The sequence below is a fragment of the Pristiophorus japonicus genome, unplaced genomic scaffold (assembly GCF_044704955.1).
Source record: "Pristiophorus japonicus isolate sPriJap1 unplaced genomic scaffold, sPriJap1.hap1 HAP1_SCAFFOLD_136, whole genome shotgun sequence".
In the NCBI taxonomy this organism is placed as follows: domain Eukaryota; kingdom Metazoa; phylum Chordata; class Chondrichthyes; family Pristiophoridae; genus Pristiophorus; species Pristiophorus japonicus.
Window position 1 is genome coordinate 1132121 of NW_027251029.1, and position 20366 is coordinate 1152486.

A 20366-nucleotide genomic window follows, 5' to 3' on the forward strand; every position below is an offset into this window, starting at 1 on the left:
CCCGCACCGACAACCGACCGTCTCCTGTCCAATATCATCTGGGCTCCACCAATGTAACAAACAGGGTGGATCAAGGGGAACCAGTGGATGTGGTGTATTTGGACTTCCAGAAGGCATTGGCAAGGTGCCACATAAAAGGTTACCACACAAGATTAAAAAAAACATGGGTTTGGTGGTAATATATTAGCATGGATAGAGGATTGGCTCACTAACAGAAAACAGAGAGTCGGGATAATTGGTTCATTCTCGGGTTGGAAATCAGTAACTAGTCGGGTGCCACAGGGATCAGTGCTGGGACCCCAACTATTAACAATCTACGTTAACGACTTGGAAGAAAGGACCGAGTGTAATGTAGCCAAATTGTTGGGGTGGAAAATATGTTAAAGAATATGACTCAGACACCCATCTGCTCAAGTGGAAAACACCCAAGTTTATTTTTTGTATACAGAGACTCGGCCGAGTTGGAGATCAGTCTAAAAGCTCCTCAGCCTCTTGCCCCCGAACTCGCCCGGCCGTTCCATATTAATCTCGCAACCCACAAGCACGTGCGTCATTGTGGTTACAATGGATGAAGAAAAACCTTTCACAATAAAGTACATGGGACCCTGAGTTCAGCGTTTAGGGCATTCGTTCCTCCTTATCAGAGAAAAAACATGCATACATCTGTTTGCACTACAACCATACTTTGTCCAACTTCTTCTTTCCACATGACTCAGAATCAGCAGACTTTATTTGACCATTATAACATCGCCAGAATGCATAAAGCGGAGTTTCTAAAAATTCCCACTACACTGATGATACAAAGATGGGAGGAAAAGCAATGTGTGAGGAGGTCACAAAAAATCTGCAAAAAGGACATAGGAAGGCTAAGTGAGTGGGCATAAATTTGGCAGATCGAGTAAAATGTGGGAAAGTGTTAGGTCATGCACTTTGGCAGAACAAGAAATCAAAGAGATAATTATTATTTAAATGGAGAAAAATTGCAAATTGCTACAGTACAGTGGGACCTGGGGGTACTTGTGCACGAAACAAAAGTTTAGTATGTAGGTACAGCAATTGAACAGAAAATCCAATGGAATCTTGGTCTCTATTGCAAAGGGGATGGAGTTTTAAAGCAGGGAAGTCTTGCCACAGTCATACAGGGTATTAGTGTGGCCACACTTAGACTACTGCGTGCAGTTTTGGCTTCCACATTTATGAAAGGACAGACTGGCTTTGGAGGCAGTTCAGAGAAGCTTCCTAAGTTGATTCCGGAGATGAGGTGTTGAATTATGAGGAACGTTTGAGGAGCTTGGGCCTCCACTCATTGGAATTCAGAAGAATGAGATGTGATCTTATCGAAACGTATAAGGTTTTGAAGCAGCTTGACAAGGTCGATGCAGAGAGGGTGTTTCCACTGATAGGGGAGACTAGAACTACGGAGCATAATCTCAGAATAAGGGACCTCCCATTTAAAACTGAGATGAGGAAAAATTTCTTCTCCCAGAGCATTGTAAATCTGTGGAATTCACTGCCTCAGAGAGCTGTGGAAGCTGGGTCATTGAATAACTTTAAGAGATTGACAGTTTCTTAACCGATAATCGATTAAAGGGTTATGGGGAGTGGGCAGGGAGGTGGACCCGAGTCCTATTAAGCCATGATCCTATTAAATGGCGCAGCAGGCTCGATGGGCCGTGTGGCCTACTCGAGCTCCTATTTCTTATCTTCTTATGTTACCCTCCCCTTCAGTGCTGACTCTGGCTGGATTCAGTTCCGCTCACTGGTTCCCCTCTCCTCCCCTGAAGGTGCTGACCCTGTCTGGGTTCAGTTCTACACTCACTGATTCCCTTCCCCTGAAGGTGCTGACTCTGTCTGGGTTCAGTTCTACACTCACTGGTTCCCCTCCCCTGAAGGAGGGAGATATACACCGTATCTAACCAGTGTGTACCTGCCCTTGGAATGTCTGGTGGACAGTGTTGAGGAAGCTTTACTCGGTATCTAAGCAAGGCAAGAAAACCCTTCCTTAGATAAGGAGACCAAAACTTGGCCCGCAGCCACCGGTCACTAGGCTCTCAGCCACCGGGTCCTTGACCCTCAGCCAGCAGTCCCTTGGGCCTCAGCCACCGGTTCCTTGGCCCTCAGCCACGTCCCTTGGACCTCAGCCACCGGTCACTTGACCCTTAGCCACCAGTCCCTTGGCCCTCAGTCACTGGTCCCTTGGCCCTCAGCCACTGGTCCCTTGTCCCTCAGCCACCGGTCCCTTGGCCCTCAGCCACCAGTACCTTGTTCCTCAGCCACCAGTCCCTTGGCTCTCAGCGACTGGACTCTTGGCCCTCAGCCACCAGTCCCTTGACCCTCAGCCACCGGACGCTTGGCCCTCAGCCACCAGTGCCTTGACCCTCAGCCACCGGGTCGTTGACCCTCAGCCACCAGTCCCTTGGCCCTCAGCCACCAAGTCCTTGACCCTCAGCCACAAGTCCCTTGGCCCTCAGCCACCGGTCCCTTGGCCCTCAGCCACCAGTCCCTTGACCCTCAGCCACCAGTCCCTTGGCCCTCAGCCACCGGTCACTTGGCCCTCAGCCACATGTCCCTTGACCCTCAGCCACCAGTCCCTTGGCCCTCAGCCAATAGTCCCTTGGCCCTCAGCCACCGGGTCCTTGACCCTCAGCCATCGGTCCCTTGACTCTCGGCAACCATTCCTTTGGCCATCACAACTTGTCCCTTGGCCCTCAGCAACCGGTCATTTAGCAGTTGGCACCTGGTGATTTAGCCCTCAGCAGTTGTTCTTTCGGCACTTCGCAATTGGTCCCTTGGTGCTCAGCCACCGGTCCCTTGGCTCTCAGCGACTGGTCCCTTGGCCCTCATCCACCGGTCGCTTGGCCCTCAGCCACCAGTCCCTTGATTCTCAGCCACCAGTCGCTTGATTCTCAGCCACCAGTCCCTTGGCCCTCAGCCACCAGTCCCTTGGTTCTCAGCCACCAGTCCCTTGGCTCTCAGTCACCGGTCCCTTGGCTCTCAGCGACCGCACCCTTGGCACTCATCCACCGGTCCCTTGGCCCTCAGCCACCAGTCCCTTGGTTCTCAGCCACCAGTCCCTTGGCTCTCATCCACCGGTCCCTTGGCCCTCAGCCACCAGTCCCTTGATTGTCAGCCACCAGTCCCTTGGCCCTCAGCCACTGGTCACTAGGCTCTCAGCCACCGGGTCCTTGACCCTCAGCCACCAGTCCCTTGGACCTCAGCCACCGGTCACTTGGCACTCAGCCACCGGGTCCTTGACCCTCAGCCACCAGTCCCTTGGACCTCAGCCACCGGTCACTAGGCTCTCAGCCACCGGGTCCTTGACCCTCAGCCACCAGTCCCTTGGACCTCAGCCACCGGTCACTTGGCTCTCATCTACCGGGTCCTTGACACTCAGCCACCAGTCCCTTGGCCCTCAGCCACCGGGTCCTTGACCCTCATCCACCAGTCCGTTTGCCCTCAGCCACCAGTCCCTTGACCCTCAGCCACCAGTCCCTTGGCTCTCAGCGACCGGAACCTTGGTCCTCAGCCACCAGTCCCTTGGCTCTCAGCGACCGGAACCTTGGCCCTCAGCCACCGGTCACTTGGCTCTCAACCACCGCGTCCTTGACCCTCAGCCACCTGGTCCTTGACCCTCAGCCATCGGTCCCTTGACTCTCAGCAACCATTCCTTTGGCCATCACAACTGGTCCCTTGGCCCTCAGACACCGGACCCTTGGCCCTCAGACAACGGTCCCTTGGCCCTCAGCCACCTGTTCCTTGGCCCTCAGCGACTGGTCCCTTGTCCCTCAGCCACCGGTCCCTTGGCCCTCAGACACCGGTCCCTTGGCCCTCAGCCACCGGTCCTTTGGCCATCAGCCACCGGTCCCTTTGGCCCTCAGACACTGGTCCCTTGGCCCTCAGACACCGGTCCCTTGGCCCTCAGACACCGGTCCCTTGGCCCTCAGCCACCGGTCCCTTTGTCCCTCAGCCACCGGTCCCTTTGGCCCTCAGCCACCGGTCCCTTTGGCCCTCAGCCACCGGTCCCTTGGCACTCAGACACCGGACCCTTGGCCCTCAGACAACGGTCCCTTGGTCCTCAGCCACCGGTCCCTTGGCCCTCAGAAACCGGTCCCTTGGACCTCAGACACCGGACCCTTGGCCCTCAGACAACGGTCCCTTGGCCCTCAGCCACCGGTCCCTTGGCCCTCAGACACCGGTCCCTTGGACCTCAGCCACCGGTCCCTTGGCCCTCAGACACCGGTCCCTTGGCCCTCAGCGACCGGTTCCTTGGCCCTCAGCCACCAGTCCCTTGGCCCTCAGCCACCAGTCCCTTGGCCCTCAGCCACTGGTCCCTTGGCCATCAGCCACCGGTCCCTTGGCCCTCAGCAACTGGACCCTTGGTCCTCAGCCACCGGTCCCTTGGCCCTCAGCCACCGGTCCCTTGGCCCTCAGCCACCGGTCCCTTGGCCCTCAGCCACCAATCCCTTGGCCCTCAGCCAACGGTCACTTGACCCTCAGCCACCAGTCCCTTGACCCTCAGCCACTGGTCTCTTGGCACTCAGCCACCGGTCCCTTGACTCTCAGCCACCGGACGCTTGGCCCTCAGCCACCAGTCCCTTGGTCCTCAGCCACCAGTCCCTTGGCCCTCAGCCACCGGTCCCTTGGCCCTCAGCCAGCGGTCCCTTGGCACTGAGCAACCGGTCCCTTGGCCCTCAGCCACCAGTCCCTTGACCCTCAGCCACCAGTCCCTTGGCCCTCACTCACCGGGTCCTTGACACTCAGCCACAAGTCCCTTGACCCTCAGCCACCAGTCCCTTGACCCTCAGCCACCAGTCCCTTGGCCCTCAGCCACTAGTCCCTTGGCCCTCAGCCACCGGGTCCTTGACCCTCAGCCATCGGTCCCTTTACTCTCGGCAACCATTCCTTTGGCCATCACAACTTGTCCCTTGGCCCTCAGCAAGCGGTCATTTAGCACTTAGCACCTCGTGATTTAGCCCTCAGCAGTTGTTCTTTCGGCACTTCGCAATTGGTCCCTTGGTGCTCAGCCACCGGTCCCTTGGCTCTCAGCGACCGGACCCTTGGCCCTCATCCACCGTTCGCTTGGCCCTCAGCCACCAGTCCCTTGATTCTCAGCCACCAGTCCCTTGGCGCTCAGCCACCGGTCCCTTGGCTCTCAGCGACTGGACCCTTGGCCCTCATCCACCGGTCCCTTGGCCCTCAGCCACCAGTCCCTTGATTCTCAGCCACCGGTCCCTTGGTCCTCAGCCACCAGTCCCTTGGTCCTCAGCCACCAGTCCCTTGGCTCTCAGCGACCGCACCCTTGGCACTCATCCACCGGTCCCTTGGCCCTCAGCCACCAGTCCCTTGGTTGTCAGCCACCAGTCCCTTGGCCCTCAGCCACCGGTCACTAGGCTCTCAGCCACCGGGTCCTTGACCCTCAGCCACCAGTCCCTTGGACCTCAGCCACCGGTCATTAGGCTCTCAGCCACCGGGTCCTTGACCCTCAGCCACCAGTCCCTTGGACCTCAGCCACCGGTCACTTGGCTCTCATCCACCGGGTCCTTGACCCTCAGCCACCAGTCCCTTGGCCCTCAGCCACCGGGTCCTTGACCCTCAGCCACGAGTCCGTTTGCCTTCAGCCACCAGTCCCTTGACCCTCAGCCACCAGTCCCTTGGTCCTCAGCCACCAGTCCCTTGGCTCTCAGCGACCGGAACCTTGGCCCTCAGCCACCGGTCACTTGGCCCTCAGCCACCGGTCACTTGGCTCTCAACCACCGCGTCCTTGACCCTCAGCCACCTGGTCCTTGACCCTCAGCCATCGGTCCCTTGACTCTCAGCAACCATTCCTTTGGCCATCACAACTGGTCCCTTGGCCCTCAGACACCGGACCCTTGGCCCTCAGACAACGGTCCCTTGGCCCTCAGCCACCTGCCCCTTGGCCCTCAACCACCGGGTCCTTGACCCTCAGCCACCGGTCCCTTGGCCCTCAGCCACCTGCCCCTTGGCCCTCAACCACCGGGTCCTTGACCCTCAGCCACCAGTCCGTTTGCCTTCAGCCACCAGTCCCTTGACCCTCAGCCACCAGTCCCTTGGCCCTCAGCCACCGGGTCCTTGACCCTCAGCCACCAGTCCCTTGACCCTCAGCCACCAGTCCCTTGACCCTCAGCCACCAGTCCCTTGGCCCTCAACCACCGGTCCCTTGGCCCTCAGCCACCGGTCCCTTGGCCCTCAGCCACCAGTCCCTTGGCCCTCAGCCACCGGTCCCTTGGCTCTAAGCCACCAGTCCCTTGGCCCTCAGCCACCGGTCCCTTGGCTCTCAGCCACCAGCCCCTTGGCCCTCAGCCACCGGTCCCTTGGCCCTCAGCCACCGGTCCCTTGGCCCTCAGCCACCAGTCCCTTGGCCCTCAGCGACCAGTTCCTTGGCCCTCAGCCAACGGTCACTTGACCCTCAGCCACCGGTCGCTTGGCCCTCAGCCACCAGTCCCTTGGCCCTCAGCCACCGGTCCCTTGTCCCTCAGCCACCGGTCCCTTGGCCCTCAGCCACCAGTCCATTGGCCCTCAGCCAACGGTCACTTGACCCTCAGCCACCGGTCCCTTGGCCCTCAGTCACAAGTCCCTTGGCCCTCAGCCAACGGTCACTTGGCCCTCAGCCACCGGCCCCTTGGCCCTCAGCCACCGGTCCCTTGGCCCTCAGTCACAAGTCCCTTGGCCCTCAGCCAACGGTCACTTGACCCTCAGCCACCAGTCCCTGGACCCTCAGCCACTGGTCTCTTGGCACTCAGCCACCGGTCCCTTGACCCTCAGCCACCGGACGCTTGGCCCTCAGCCACCAGTCCCTTGGTCCTCAGCCACCAGTCCCTTGGCCCGCAGCCACCGGTTCCTTGGCCCTCAGCCACAAGTCCCTTGGACCTCAGCCACCGGTCACTTGGCTCTCAGCCACCGGGTCCTTGACCCTCAGCCACCAGTCCCATGGCCCTCAGCCACCGAGTCCTTGACACTCAGCCACCAGTCCCTTGTCCCTCAGCCACCGGTCCCTTGACCCTCAGCCACCGGTCCCTTGACCCTCAGCCACCAGTCCCTTGGCCCTCAGCCACCAGTCCCTTGGCCCTCAGCCACCGGTCCCTTGACCCTTAGCCACCAGTCCCTTGGCTCTCAGCGACTGGATTCTTGGCCCTCAGCCACCAGTCCCTTGACCCTCAGCCACCGGACGCTTGGCCCTCAGCCACCAGTGCCTTGACCCTCAGCCAACGGGTCGTTGACCCTCAGCCACCAGTCCATTGGCCCTCAGCCACCAAGACCTTGACCCTCAGCCACAAGTCCCTTGGCCCTCAGCCACCGGTCCCTTGGCCCTCAGCCACCAGTCCCTTGACCCTCAGCCACCAGTCCCTTGGCCCTCAGCCACCGGTCCCTTGACCCTCAGCCACCAGCCCCTTGGCCCTCAGCCACCAGTCCCTTGGCTCTCAGCCACCGGGTCCTTGACCCTCAGCCATCGGTCCCTTGACTCTCGGCAAACATTCCTTTGGCCATCACAACTTGTCCCTTGGCCCTCAGCAAGCGGTCATTTAGCACTTAGCACCTGGTGATTTACCCTCAGCAGTTGTTCTTTCGGCACTTCGCAATTGGTCCCTTGGTGCTCAGCCACCGGTCCCTTGGCTCTCAGCGACTGGTCCCTTGGCCCTCAGCCACCAATTCCTTGGCCCTCAGCCACCAGTCCCTTGACCCTCAGCCACTGGTCTCTTGGCACTCAGCCACCGGTCCCTTGACCCTCAGCCACCGGGTCCTTGGCCCACAGCCACCAGTCCCTTGGCTCTCAGCGACCGGACCCTTGGCCCTCAGCCACCGGTCCCTTTGGCCCTCAGACACCGGTCCCTTGGCCCTCAGCGACCGGACCCTTGGCCCTCAGCCACCGGTCCCTTTGGCCCTCAGACACCGGTCCCTTTGGCCCTCAGACACCGGGTCCTTGGCCCTCAGCCACCAGTCCCTTTGGCCCTCAGCCACCGGTCCCTTCGGCCCTCAGACACTGGTCCCTTGGCCCTCAGACACCGGTCCCTTGGCCCTCAGCCAACAGTCCCTTGGCCCTCAGCCACCGGTCCATTTGGCCCTCAGACACTGGTCCCTTGGCCCTCAGACACCGGTCCCTTGGCCCTCAGCGACCGGTCCCTTGGCCCTCAGACACTGGTCCCTTGGCCCTCAGACACCGGTCCCTTGGCCCTCAGCCAACAGTCCCTTGGCCCTCAGCCACCGGTCCCTTGGCCCTCAGACACCGGTCCCTTGGCCCTCAGCCAACAGTCCCTTGGCCCTCAGCCACCGGTCCCTTGGCCCTCAGCCAGCGGTCCATTGGCACTGAGCAACCGGTCCCTTGGCCCTCAGCCACCAGTCCCTTGACCCTCAGCCACCAGTCCCTTGGCCCTCACTCACCGGGTCCTTGACACTCAGCCACAAGTCCCTTGACCCTCAGCCACCAGTCCCTTGACCCTCAGCCACCGGGTCCTTGACCCTCAGCCACCGGTCACTTGGCTCTCAGCCACCGCGTCCTTGACCCTCAGCCACCAGTCCCTTGGCCCTCACTCACCGGGTCCTTGACACTCAGCCACAAGTCCCTTGACACGCAGCCACCAGTCCCTTGACCCTCAGCCACCGGGTCCTTGACCCTCAGCCACCGGTCACTTGGCTCTCAGCCACCGCGTCCTTGACCCTCAGCCACCAGTCCCTTGACCCTCAGCCACCGGGTCCATGAACCTCAGCCATCGGTCCCTTGACTCTCAGCAACCATTGCTTTGGCCATCACAACATGTCCCTTGGCCCTCAGCAACCGGTCATTTAGCACTGAGCACCTGGTGATTTAGCCCTCAGCAATTGTTTTTTAGGCACTTCGCAATTGGACCCTTGGCCCTCATCCACCGGTCCCTTGTCCCTCAGCCACCGGTCCCTTGGCCCTCAGACACCGGTCCCTTGGCCCTCAGCCACCGGTCCTTTGGCCATCAGCCACCGGTCCCTTTGGCCCTCAGACACTGGTCCCTTGGCCCTCAGACACCGGTCCCTTGGCCCTCAGACACCGGTCCCTTGGCCCTCAGCCACCGGTCCCTTTGTCCCTCAGCCACCGGTCCCTTTGGCCCTCAGCCACCGGTCCCTTTGGCCCTCAGCCACCGGTCCCTTGGCCCTCAGACACCGGACCCTTGGCCCTCAGACAACGGTCCCTTGGTCCTCAGCCACCGGTCCCTTGGCCCTCAGAAACCGGTCCCTTGGACCTCAGACACCGGACCCTTGGCCCTCAGACAACGGTCCCTTGGCCCTCAGCCACCGGTCCCTTGGCCCTCAGACACCGGTCCCTTGGAACTCAGCCACCGGTCCCTTGGCCCTCAGACACCGGTCCCTTGGCCCTCAGCGACCGGTTCCTTGGCCCTCAGCCACCAGTCCCTTGGCCCTCAGCCACCAGTCCCTTGGCCCTCAGCCACTGGTCCCTTGGCCATCAGCCACCGGTCCCTTGGCCCTCAGCAACTGGACCCTTGGTCCTCAGCCACCGGTCCCTTGGCCCTCAGCCACCGGTCCCTTGGCCCTCAGCCACCGGTCCCTTGGCCCTCAGCCACCGGTCCCTTGGCCCTCAGCCACCGGTCCCTTGGCCCTCAGCCACCAATCCCTTGGCCCTCAGCCAACGGTCACTTGACCCTCAGCCACCAGTCCCTTGACCCTCAGCCACTGGTCTCTTGGCACTCAGCCACCGGTCCCTTGACTCTCAGCCACCGGACGCTTGGCCCTCAGCCACCAGTCCCTTGGTCCTCAGCCACCAGTCCCTTGGCCCTCAGCCACCGGTCACTAGGCTCTCAGCCACCGGGTCCTTGGCCCTCAGCCACCAGTCCCTTGGCTCTCAGCGACCGGACCCTTGGCCCTCAGCCACCGGTCCCTTTGGCCCTCAGACACCGGTCCCTTGGCCCTCAGCGACCGGACCCTTGGCCCTCAGCCACCGGTCCCTTTGGCCCTCAGACACTGGTCACTTGGCCCTCAGACACCGGTCCCTTGGCCCTCAGCGACCGGTCCCTTGGCCCTCAGACACTGGTCCCTTGGCCCTCAGACACCGGTCCCTTGGCCCTCAGCCAACAGTCCCTTGGCCCTCAGCCACCGGTCCCTTGGCCCTCAGCCACCGGTCTCTTGGCCCTCAGCAATCCGTCCCTTGGCCATCAGCCACCGGTCCCTTGGCCCTCAGCCAGCGGTCCCTTGGCACTGAGCAACCGGTCCCTTGGCCCTCAGCCACCAGTCCCTTGACCCTCAGCCACCAGTCCCTTGGCCCTCACTCACCGGGTCCTTGACACTCAGCCACAAGTCCCTTGACCCTCAGCCACCAGTCCCTTGACCCTCAGCCACCAGTCCCTTGGCCCTCAGCCACTAGTCCCTTGGCCCTCAGCCACCGGGTCCTTGACCCTCAGCCATCGGTCCCTTTACTCTCGGCAACCATTCCTTTGGCCATCACAACTTGTCCCTTGGCCCTCAGCAAGCGGTCATTTAGCACTTAGCACCTGGTGATTTAGCCCTCAGCAGTTGTTCTTTCGGCACTTCGCAATTGGTCCCTTGGTGCTCAGCCACCGGTCCCTTGGCTCTCAGCGACCGGACCCTTGGCCCTCATCCACCGTTCGCTTGGCCCTCAGCCACCAGTCCCTTGATTCTCAGCCACCAGTCCCTTGGTGCTCAGCCACCGGTCCCTTGGCTCTCAGCGACTGGACCCTTGGCCCTCATCCACCGGTCCCTTGGCCCTCAGCCACCAGTCCCTTGATTCTCAGCCACCGGTCCCTTGGTCCTCAGCCACCAGTCCCTTGGTCCTCAGCCACCAGTCCCTTGGCTCTCAGCGACCGCACCCTTGGCACTCATCCACCGGTCCCTTGGCCCTCAGCCACCAGTCCCTTGGTTGTCAGCCACCAGTCCCTTGGCCCTCAGCCACCGGTCACTAAGCTCTCAGCCACCGGGTCCTTGACCCTCAGCCACCAGTCCCTTGGACCTCAGCCACGGGTCATTAGGCTCTCAGCCACCGGGTCCTTGACCCTCAGCCACCAGTCCCTTGGACCTCAGCCACCGGTCACTTGGCTCTCATCCACCGGGTCCTTGACCCTCAGCCACCAGTCCCTTGGCCCTCAGCCACCGGGTCCTTGACCCTCAGCCACGAGTCCGTTTGCCTTCAGCCACCAGTCCCTTGACCCTCAGCCACCAGTCCCTTGGTCCTCAGCCACCAGTCCCTTGGCTCTCAGCGACCGGAACCTTGGCCCTCAGCCACCGGTCACTTGGCCCTCAGCCACCGGTCACTTGGCTCTCAACCACCGCGTCCTTGACCCTCAGCCACCTGGTCCTTGACCCTCAGCCATCGGTCCCTTGACTCTCAGCAACCATTCCTTTGGCCATCACAACTGGTCCCTTGGCCCTCAGACACCGGACCCTTGGCCCTCAGACAACGGTCCCTTGGCCCTCAGCCACCTGCCCTTGGCCCTCAACCACCGGGTCCTTGACCCTCAGCCACCGGTCCCTTGGCCCTCAGCCACCTGCCCCTTGGCCCTCAACCACCGGGTCCTTGACCCTCAGCCACCAGTCCGTTTGCCTTCAGCCACCAGTCCCTTGACCCTCAGCCACCAGTCCCTTGGCCCTCAGCCACCGGGTCCTTGACCCTCAGCCACCAGTCCCTTGACCCTCAGCCACCAGTCCCTTGACCCTCAGCCACCAGTCCCTTGGCCCTCAACCACCGGTCCCTTGGCCCTCAGCCACCGGTCCCTTGGCCCTCAGCCACCAGTCCCTTGGCCCTCAGCCACCGGTCCCTTGGCTCTAAGCCACCAGTCCCTTGGCCCTCAGCCACCGGTCCCTTGGCTCTCAGCCACCAGCCCCTTGGCCCTCAGCCACCGGTCCCTTGGCCCTCAGCCACCGGTCCCTTGGCCCTCAGCCACCAGTCCCTTGGCCCTCAGCGACCAGTTCCTTGGCCCTCAGCCAACGGTCACTTGACCCTCAGCCACCGGTCGCTTGGCCCTCAGCCACCAGTCCCTTGGCCCTCAGCCACCGGTCCCTTGTCCCTCAGCCACCGGTCCCTTGGCCCTCAGCCACCAGTCCATTGGCCCTCAGCCAACGGTCACTTGACCCTCAGCCACCGGTCCCTTGGCCCTCAGTCACAAGTCCCTTGGCCCTCAGCCAACGGTCACTTGGCCCTCAGCCACCGGTCCCTTGGCCCTCAGCCACCGGTCCCTTGGCCCTCAGTCACAAGTCCCTTGGCCCTCAGCCAACGGTCACTTGACCCTCAGCCACCAGTCCCTTGACCCTCAGCCACTGGTCTCTTGGCACTCAGCCACCGGTCCCTTGACCCTCAGCCACCGGACGCTTGGCCCTCAGCCACCAGTCCCTTGGTCCTCAGCCACCAGTCCCTTGGCCCGCAGCCACCGGTCACTAGGCTCTCAGCCACCGGGTCCTTGACACTCAGCCACCAGTCCCTTGGGCCTCAGCCACCGGTTCCTTGGCCCTCAGCCACAAGTCCCTTGGACCTCAGCCACCGGTCACTTGGCTCTCAGCCACCGGGTCCTTGACCCTCAGCCACCAGTCCCATGGCCCTCAGCCACCGAGTCCTTGACACTCAGCCACCAGTCCCTTGTCCCTCAGCCACCGGTCCCTTGACCCTCAGCCACCGGTCCCTTGACCCTCAGCCACCAGTCCCTTGGCCCTCAGCCACCAGTCCCTTGGCCCTCAGCCACCGGTCCCTTGACCCTTAGCCACCAGTCCCTTGGCTCTCAGCGACTGGACTCTTGGCCCTCAGCCACCAGTCCCTTGAACCTCAGCCACCGGACGCTTGGCCCTCAGCCACCAGTGCCTTGACCCTCAGCCAACGGGTCGTTGACCCTCAGCCACCAGTCCATTGGCCCTCAGCCACCAAGTCCTTGACCCTCAGCCACAAGTCCCTTGGCCCTCAGCCACCGGTCCCTTGGCCCTCAGCCACCAGTCCCTTGACCCTCAGCCACCAGTCCCTTGGCCCTCAGCCACCGGTCCCTTGACCCTCAGCCACCAGCCCCTTGGCCCTCAGCCACCAGTCCCTTGGCTCTCAGCCACCGGGTCCTTGACCCTCAGCCATCGGTCCCTTGACTCTCGGCAACCATTCCTTTGGCCATCACAACTTGTCCCTTGGCCCTCAGCAAGCGGTCATTTAGCACTTAGCACCTGGTGATTTACCCTCAGCAGTTGTTCTTTCGGCACTTCGCAATTGGTCCCTTGGTGCTCAGCCACCGGTCCCTTGGCTCTCAGCGACTGGTCCCTTGGCCCTCAGCCACCAATTCCTTGGCCCTCAGCCACCAGTCCCTTGACCCTCAGCCACTGGTCTCTTGGCACTCAGCCACCGGTCCCTTGACCCTCAGCCACCGGGTCCTTTGCCCTCAGCCACCAGTCCCTTGGCTCTCAGCGACCGGACCCTTGGCCCTCAGCCACCGGTCCCTTTGGCCCTCAGACACCGGTCCCTTGGCCCTCAGCGACCGGACCCTTGGCCCTCAGCCACCGGTCCCTTTGGCCCTCAGACACCGGTCCCTTTGGCCCTCAGACACCGGGTCCTTGGCCCTCAGCCACCAGTCCCTTTGGCCCTCAGCCACCGGTCCCTTCGGCCCTCAGACACTGGTCCCTTGGCCCTCAGACACCGGTCCCTTGGCCCTCAGCCAACAGTCCCTTGGCCCTCAGCCACCGGTCCCTTTGGCCCTCAGACACTGGTCCCTTGGCCCTCAGACACCGGTCCCTTGGCCCTCAGCGACCGGTCCCTTGGCCCTCAGACACTGGTCCCTTGGCCCTCAGACACCGGTCCCTTGGCCCTCAGCCAACAGTCCCTTGGCCCTCAGCCACCGGTCCCTTGGCCCTCAGACACCGGTCCCTTGGCCCTCAGCCAACAGTCCCTTGGCCCTCAGCCACCGGTCCCTTGGCCCTCAGCCAGCGGTCCCTTGGCACTGAGCAACCGGTCCCTTGGCCCTCAGCCACCAGTCCCTTGACCCTCAGCCACCAGTCCCTTGGCCCTCACTCACCGGGTCCTTGACACTCAGCCACAAGTCCCTTGACCCTCAGCCACCAGTCCCTTGACCCTCAGCCACCGGGTCCTTGACCCTCAGCCACCGGTCACTTGGCTCTCAGCCACCGCGTCCTTGACCCTCAGCCACCAGTCCCTTGGCCCTCACTCACCGGGTCCTTGGCACTCAGCCACAAGTCCCTTGACACGCAGCCACCAGTCCCTTGACCCTCAGCCACCGGGTCCTTGACCCTCAGCCACCGGTCACTTGGCTCTCAGCCACCGCGTCCTTGACCCTCAGCCACCAGTCCCTTGACCCTCAGCCACCGGGTCCATGAACCTCAGCCATCGGTCCCTTGACTCTCAGCAACCATTGCTTTGGCCATCACAACATGTCCCTTGGCCCTCAGCAACCGGTCATTTAGCACTGAGCACCTGGTGATTTAGCCCTCAGCAATTGTTTTTTAGGCACTTCGCAATTGGACCCTTGGCCCTCATCCACCGGTCCCTTGGTCCTCAGCCACCGGTCCCTTGGCACTCATCGACCGGACGCTTGGCCCTCAGCCACCAGTCCCTTGGTCCTCAGCCACCAGTCCCTTGGCTCTCATCGACCGGACGCTTGGCCCTCAGCCACCAGTCCCTTGGTCCTCAGCCACCAGTCCCTTGGCTCTCATCGACCGGACGCTTGGCCCTCAGCCACCAGTCCCTTGGCCCTCAGCCACCAGTCCCTTGGCTCTCAACCACCGCGTCCTTGACCTTCAGCCACCAGTCCCTTGGCTCTCAGCCACCGGGTCCTTGACCCTCAGCCATCGGTCCCTTGATTCTCAGCAACCATTCCTTTGGCCATCACAACTGGTCCCTTGGCCCTCAGCAACAGGTCATTTAGCACTTAGCACCTGGTGATTTAGCTCTCAGCAATTGTTTTTTAGGCACTTCGCAATTGGTCCCTTGGCCCTCAGCCACCGTTCCCTTGACTCTCAGCCACCGGAACCTTCACCCTCAGCCACCGGTCCCTTGACTCTCAGCGACCGGACCCTTGTCCCTCAGCCACCGGTCCCTTTGGCCCTCAGACACTGGTCCCTTGGCCCTCAGACACTGGTCCCTTGGCCCTCAGACACCGGTCCCTTGGCCCTCAGCGACCGGTCCCTTGGCCCTCAGCGACCGGTCCCTTGGCCCTCAGACACTCGTCCCTTGGTCCTCAGACACCGGTCCCTTGGCCCTCAGCCAGCGGTCCATTGGCTCTCAGCCTCCAGCCCCTTGGCCCTCAGCCACCGGGTCCTTGACCCTCATCCACCAGTCCGTTTGCCCTCAGCCACCAGTCCCTTGACCCTCAGCCACCAGTCCCTTGGCTCTCAGCGACCGGAACCTTGGTCCTCAGCCACCAGTCCCTTGGCTCTCAGCGACCGGAACCTTGGCCCTCAGCCACCGGTCACTTGGCTCTCAACCACCGCGTCCTTGACCCTCAGCCACCTGGTCCTTGACCCTCAGCCATCGGTCCCTTGACTCTCAGCAACCATTCCTTTGGCCATCACAACTGGTCCCTTGGCCCTCAGACACCGGACCCTTGGCCCTCAGACAACGGTCCCTTGGCCCTCAGCCACCTGTTCCTTGGCCCTCAGCGACTGGTCCCTTGTCCCTCAGCCACTGGTCCCTTGGCCCTCAGACACCGGTCCCTTGGCCCTCAGCCACCGGTCCTTTGGCCATCAGCCACCGGTCACTTTGGCCCTCAGACACTGGGCCCTTGGCCCTCAGACACCGGTCCCTTGGCCCTCAGACACAGGTCCCTTGGCCCTCAGCCACCGGTCCCTTTGTCCCTCAGCCATCGGTCCCTTTGGCCCTCAGCCACCGGTCCCTTTGGCCCTCAGCCACCGGTCCCTTGGCCCTCAGACACAGGACCCTTGGCCCTCAGACAACGGTCCCTTGGTCCTCAGCCACCGGTCCCTTGGCCCTCAGAAACCGGTCCCTTGGACCTCAGACACCGGACTCTTGGCCCTCAGACAACGGTCCCTTGGCCCTCAGCCACCGGTCCCTTGGCCCTCAGACACCGGTCCCTTGGACCTCAGCCACCGGTCCCTTGGCCCTCAGCCACCGGTCCCTTGGCCCTCAGCGACCGGTCTCTTGGCCCTCAGCCACCAGTCCCTTGGCCCTCAGCCACCAGTCCCTTGGCCCTCAGCCACTGGTCCCCTGGCCATCAGCCACCGGTCCCTTGGCCCTCAGCAACTGGACCCTTGGTCCTCAGCCACCGGTCCCTTGGCCCTCAGCCACCGGTCCCTTGGCCCTCAGCCACCGGTCCCTTGGCCCTCAGCCACCGGTCCCTTGGCCCTCAGCCACCAATCCCTTGGCCCTCAGCCAACGGTCACTTGACCCTCAGCCACCAGTCCCTTGACCCTCAGCCACTGGTCTCTTGGCACTCAGCCACCGGTCCCTTGACCCTCAGCCACCGGACGCTTGGCCCTAAGCCACCAGTCCCTTGGTCCTCAGCCACCAGTCCCTTGGCCCTCAGCCACCGGTCACTAGGCTCTCAGCCACCGGGTCCTTGGCCCTCAGCCACCAGTCCCTTGGCTCTCAGCGACCGGACCCTTGGCCCTCAGCGACCGGTCCCTTTGGCCCTCAGACACCGGTCCCTTGGCCCTCAGCGACCGGACCCTTGGCCCTCAGCCACCGGTCCCTTTGGCCCTCAGACACTGGTCCCTTGGCCCTCAGCGACCGGACCCTTGGCCCTCAGCCACCGGTCCATTTGGCCCTCAGACACTGGTCCCTTGGCCCTCAGCCACCGGTCCCTTTGGCCCTCAGACACCGGTCCCTTGGCCCTCAGCGACCGGACCCTTGGCCCTCAGCGACCGGTCCCTTGGCCCTCAGACACTGGTCCCTTGGCCCTCAGACACCGGTCCCTTGGCCCTCAGCCAACAGTCCCTTGGCCCTCAGCCACCGGTCCCTTGGCCCTCAGCCACCGGTCTCTTGGCCCTCAGCAACCCGTCCCTTGGCCATCAGCCACCGGTCCCTTGGCCCTCAGCCAGCGGTCCCTTGACCCTCAGCCACCAGTCCCTTGGCCCTCACTCACCGGGTCCTTGACACTCAGCCACAAGTCCCTTGACCCTCAGCCACCAGTCCCTTGACCCTCAGCCACCAGTCCCTTGGCCCTCAGCCACTAGTCCCTTGGCCCTCAGCCACCAGTCCCTTGGCCCTCACTCACCGGCTCCTTGACACTCAGCAACAAGTCCCTTGACCATCAGCCACCAGTCCCTTGACCCTCAGCCACCAGTCCCTTGGCCCTCAGCCACTAGTCCCTTGGCCCTCAGCCACCGGGTCCTTGACCCTCAGCCATCGGTCCCTTGACTCTCGGCAACCATTCCTTTGGCCATCACAACTTGTCCCTTGGCCCTCAGCAACCGGTCATTTAGCACTTAGCACCTGGTGATTTAGCCCTCAGCAGTTGTTGTTTCGGCACTTCGCAATTGGTCCCTTGGTGCTCAGCCACCGGTCCCTTGGCTCTCAGCGACCGGACCCTTGGCCCTCATCCACCGGTCCCTTGGCGCTCAGCCACCAGTCCCTTGATTCTCAGCCACCGGTCCCTTGGTCCTCAGCCACCAGTCCCTTGGTCCTCAGCCACCGGGTCCTTGACCCTCAGCCACCAGTCCCTTGGACCTCAGCCACCGGTCACTAGGCTCTCAGCCACCGGGTCCTTGACCCTCAGCCACCAGTCCCTTGGACCTCAGCCACCGGTCACTTGGCTCTCATCCACCGGGTCCTTGACCCTCAGCCACCAGTCCCTTGACCCTCAGCCACCGGGTCCTTGACCCTCAGCCACCAGTCCGTTTGCCTTCAGCCACCAGTCCCTTGACCCTCAGCCACCAGTCCCTTGGTCCTCAGCCACCAGTCCCTTGGCTCTCAGCGACCGGAATCTTGGCCCTCAGCCACCGGTCACTTGGCCCTCAGCCACCGGTCACTTGGCTCTCAACCACCGCGTCCTTGACCCTCAGGCACCTGGTCCTTGACCCTCAGCCATCGGTCCCTTGACTCTCAGCAACCATTCCTTTGGCCATCACAACTGGTCCCTTGGCCCTCAGACACCGGACCCTTGGCCCTCAGCCAGCGGTCCCTTGGCACTGAGCAACCGGTCCCTTTGCCCTCAACCACCAGTCCCTTGACCCTCAGCCACCAGTCCCTTGGCCCTCACTCACCGGGTCCTTGACACTCAGCCACAAGTCCCTTGACCCTCAGCCACCAGTCCCTTGACCCTCAGCCACCGGGTCCTTGACTCTCAGCCACCGGTCACTTGGCTCTCAGCCACCGCGTCCTTGACCCTCAGCCACCAGTCCCTTGGCCCTCACTCACCGGGTCCTTGACACTCAGCCACAAGTCCCTTGACACGCAGCCACCAGTCCCTTGACCCTCAGCCACCGGGTCCTTGACCCTCAGCCACCGGTCACTTGGCTCTCAGCCACCGCGTCCTTGACCCTCAGCCACCAGTCCCTTGACCCTCAGCCACCGGGTCCATGAACCTCAGCCATCGGTCCCTTGACTCTCAGCAACCATTGCTTTGGCCATCACAACATGTCCCTTGGCCCTCAGCAACCGGTCATTTAGCACTGAGCACCTGGTGATTTAGCCCTCAGCAATTGTTTTTTAGGCACTTCGCAATTGGACCCTTGGCCCTCATCCACCGGTCCCTTGGTCCTCAGCCACCGGTCCCTTGGCACTCATCGACCGGACGCTTGGCCCTCAGCCACCAGTCCCTTGGTCCTCAGCCACCAGTCCCTTGGCTCTCATCGACCGGACGCTTGGCCGTCAGCCACCAGTCCCTTGGTCCTCAGCCACCAGTCCCTTGGCTCTCATCGACCGGACGCTTGGCCCTCAGCCACCAGTCCCTTGGCCCTCAGCCACCAGTCCCTTGGCTCTCAACCACCGCGTCCTTGACCTTCAGCCACCAGTCCCTTGGCTCTCAGCCACCGGGTCCTTGACCCTCAGCCATCGGTCCCTTGATTCTCAGCAACCATTCCTTTGGCCATTACAACTGGTCCCTTGGCCCTCAGCAACCGGTCATTTAGCACTTAGCACCTGGTGATTTAGCTCTCAGCAATTGTTTTTTAGGCACTTCGCAATTGGTCCCTTGGCCCTCAGCCACCGTTCCCTTGACTCTCAGCCACCGGAACCTTCACCCTCAGCCACCGGTCCCTTGACTCTCAGCGACCGGACCCTTGTCCCTCAGCCACCGGTCCCTTTGGCCCTCAGACACTGGTCCCTTGGCCCTCAGACACTGGTCCCTTGGCCCTCAGACACCGGTCCCTTGGCCCTCAGCGACCGGTCCCTTGGCCCTCAGCGACCGGTCCCTTGGCCCTCAGACACTCGTCCCTTGGTCCTCAGACACCGGTCCCTTGGCCCTCAGCCAGCGGTCCATTGGCTCTCAGCCTCCAGCCCCTTGGCCCTCAGCCACCGGGTCCTTGACCCTCATCCACCAGTCCGTTTGCCCTCAGCCACCAGTCCCTTGACCCTCAGCCACCAGTCCCTTGGCTCTCAGCGACCGGAACCTTGGTCCTCAGCCACCAGTCCCTTGGCTCTCAGCGACCGGAACCTTGGCCCTCAGCCACCGGTCACTTGGCTCTCAACCACCACGTCCTTGACCCTCAGCCACCTGGTCCTTGACCCTCAGCCATCGGTCCCTTGACTCTCAGCAACCATTCCTTTGGCCATCACAACTGGTCCCTTGGCCCTCAGACACCGGACCCTTGGCCCTCAGACAACGGTCCCTTGGCCCTCAGCCACCTGTTCCTTGGCCCTCAGCGACTGGTCCCTTGTCCCTCAGCCACTGGTCCCTTGGCCCTCAGACATCCGTCCCTTGGCCCTCAGCCACCGGTCCTTTGGCCATCAGCCACCGGTCCCTTTGGCCCTCAGACACTGGGCCCTTGGCCCTCAGACACCGGTCCCTTGGCCCTCAGACACAGGTCCCTTGGCCCTCAGCCACCGGTCCCTTTGTCCCTCAGCCATCGGTCCCTTTGGCCCTCAGCCACCGGTCCCTTTGGCCCTCAGCCACCGGTCCCTTGGCCCTCAGACACAGGACCCTTGGCCCTCAGACAACGGTCCCTTGGTCCTCAGCCACCGGTCCCTTGGCCCTCAGAAACCGGTCCCTTGGACCTCAGACACCGGACTCTTGGCCCTCAGACAACGGTCCCTTGGCCCTCAGCCACCGGTCCCTTGGCCCTCAGACACCGGTCCCTTGGACCTCAGCCACCGGTCCCTTGGCCCTCAGCCACCGTTCCCTTGGCCCTCAGCGACCGGTCCCTTGGCCCTCAGCCACCAGTCCCTTGGCCCTCAGCCACCAGTCCCTTGGCCCTCAGCCACTGGTCCCCTGGCCATCAGCCACCGGTCCCTTGGCCCTCAGCAACTGGACCCTTGG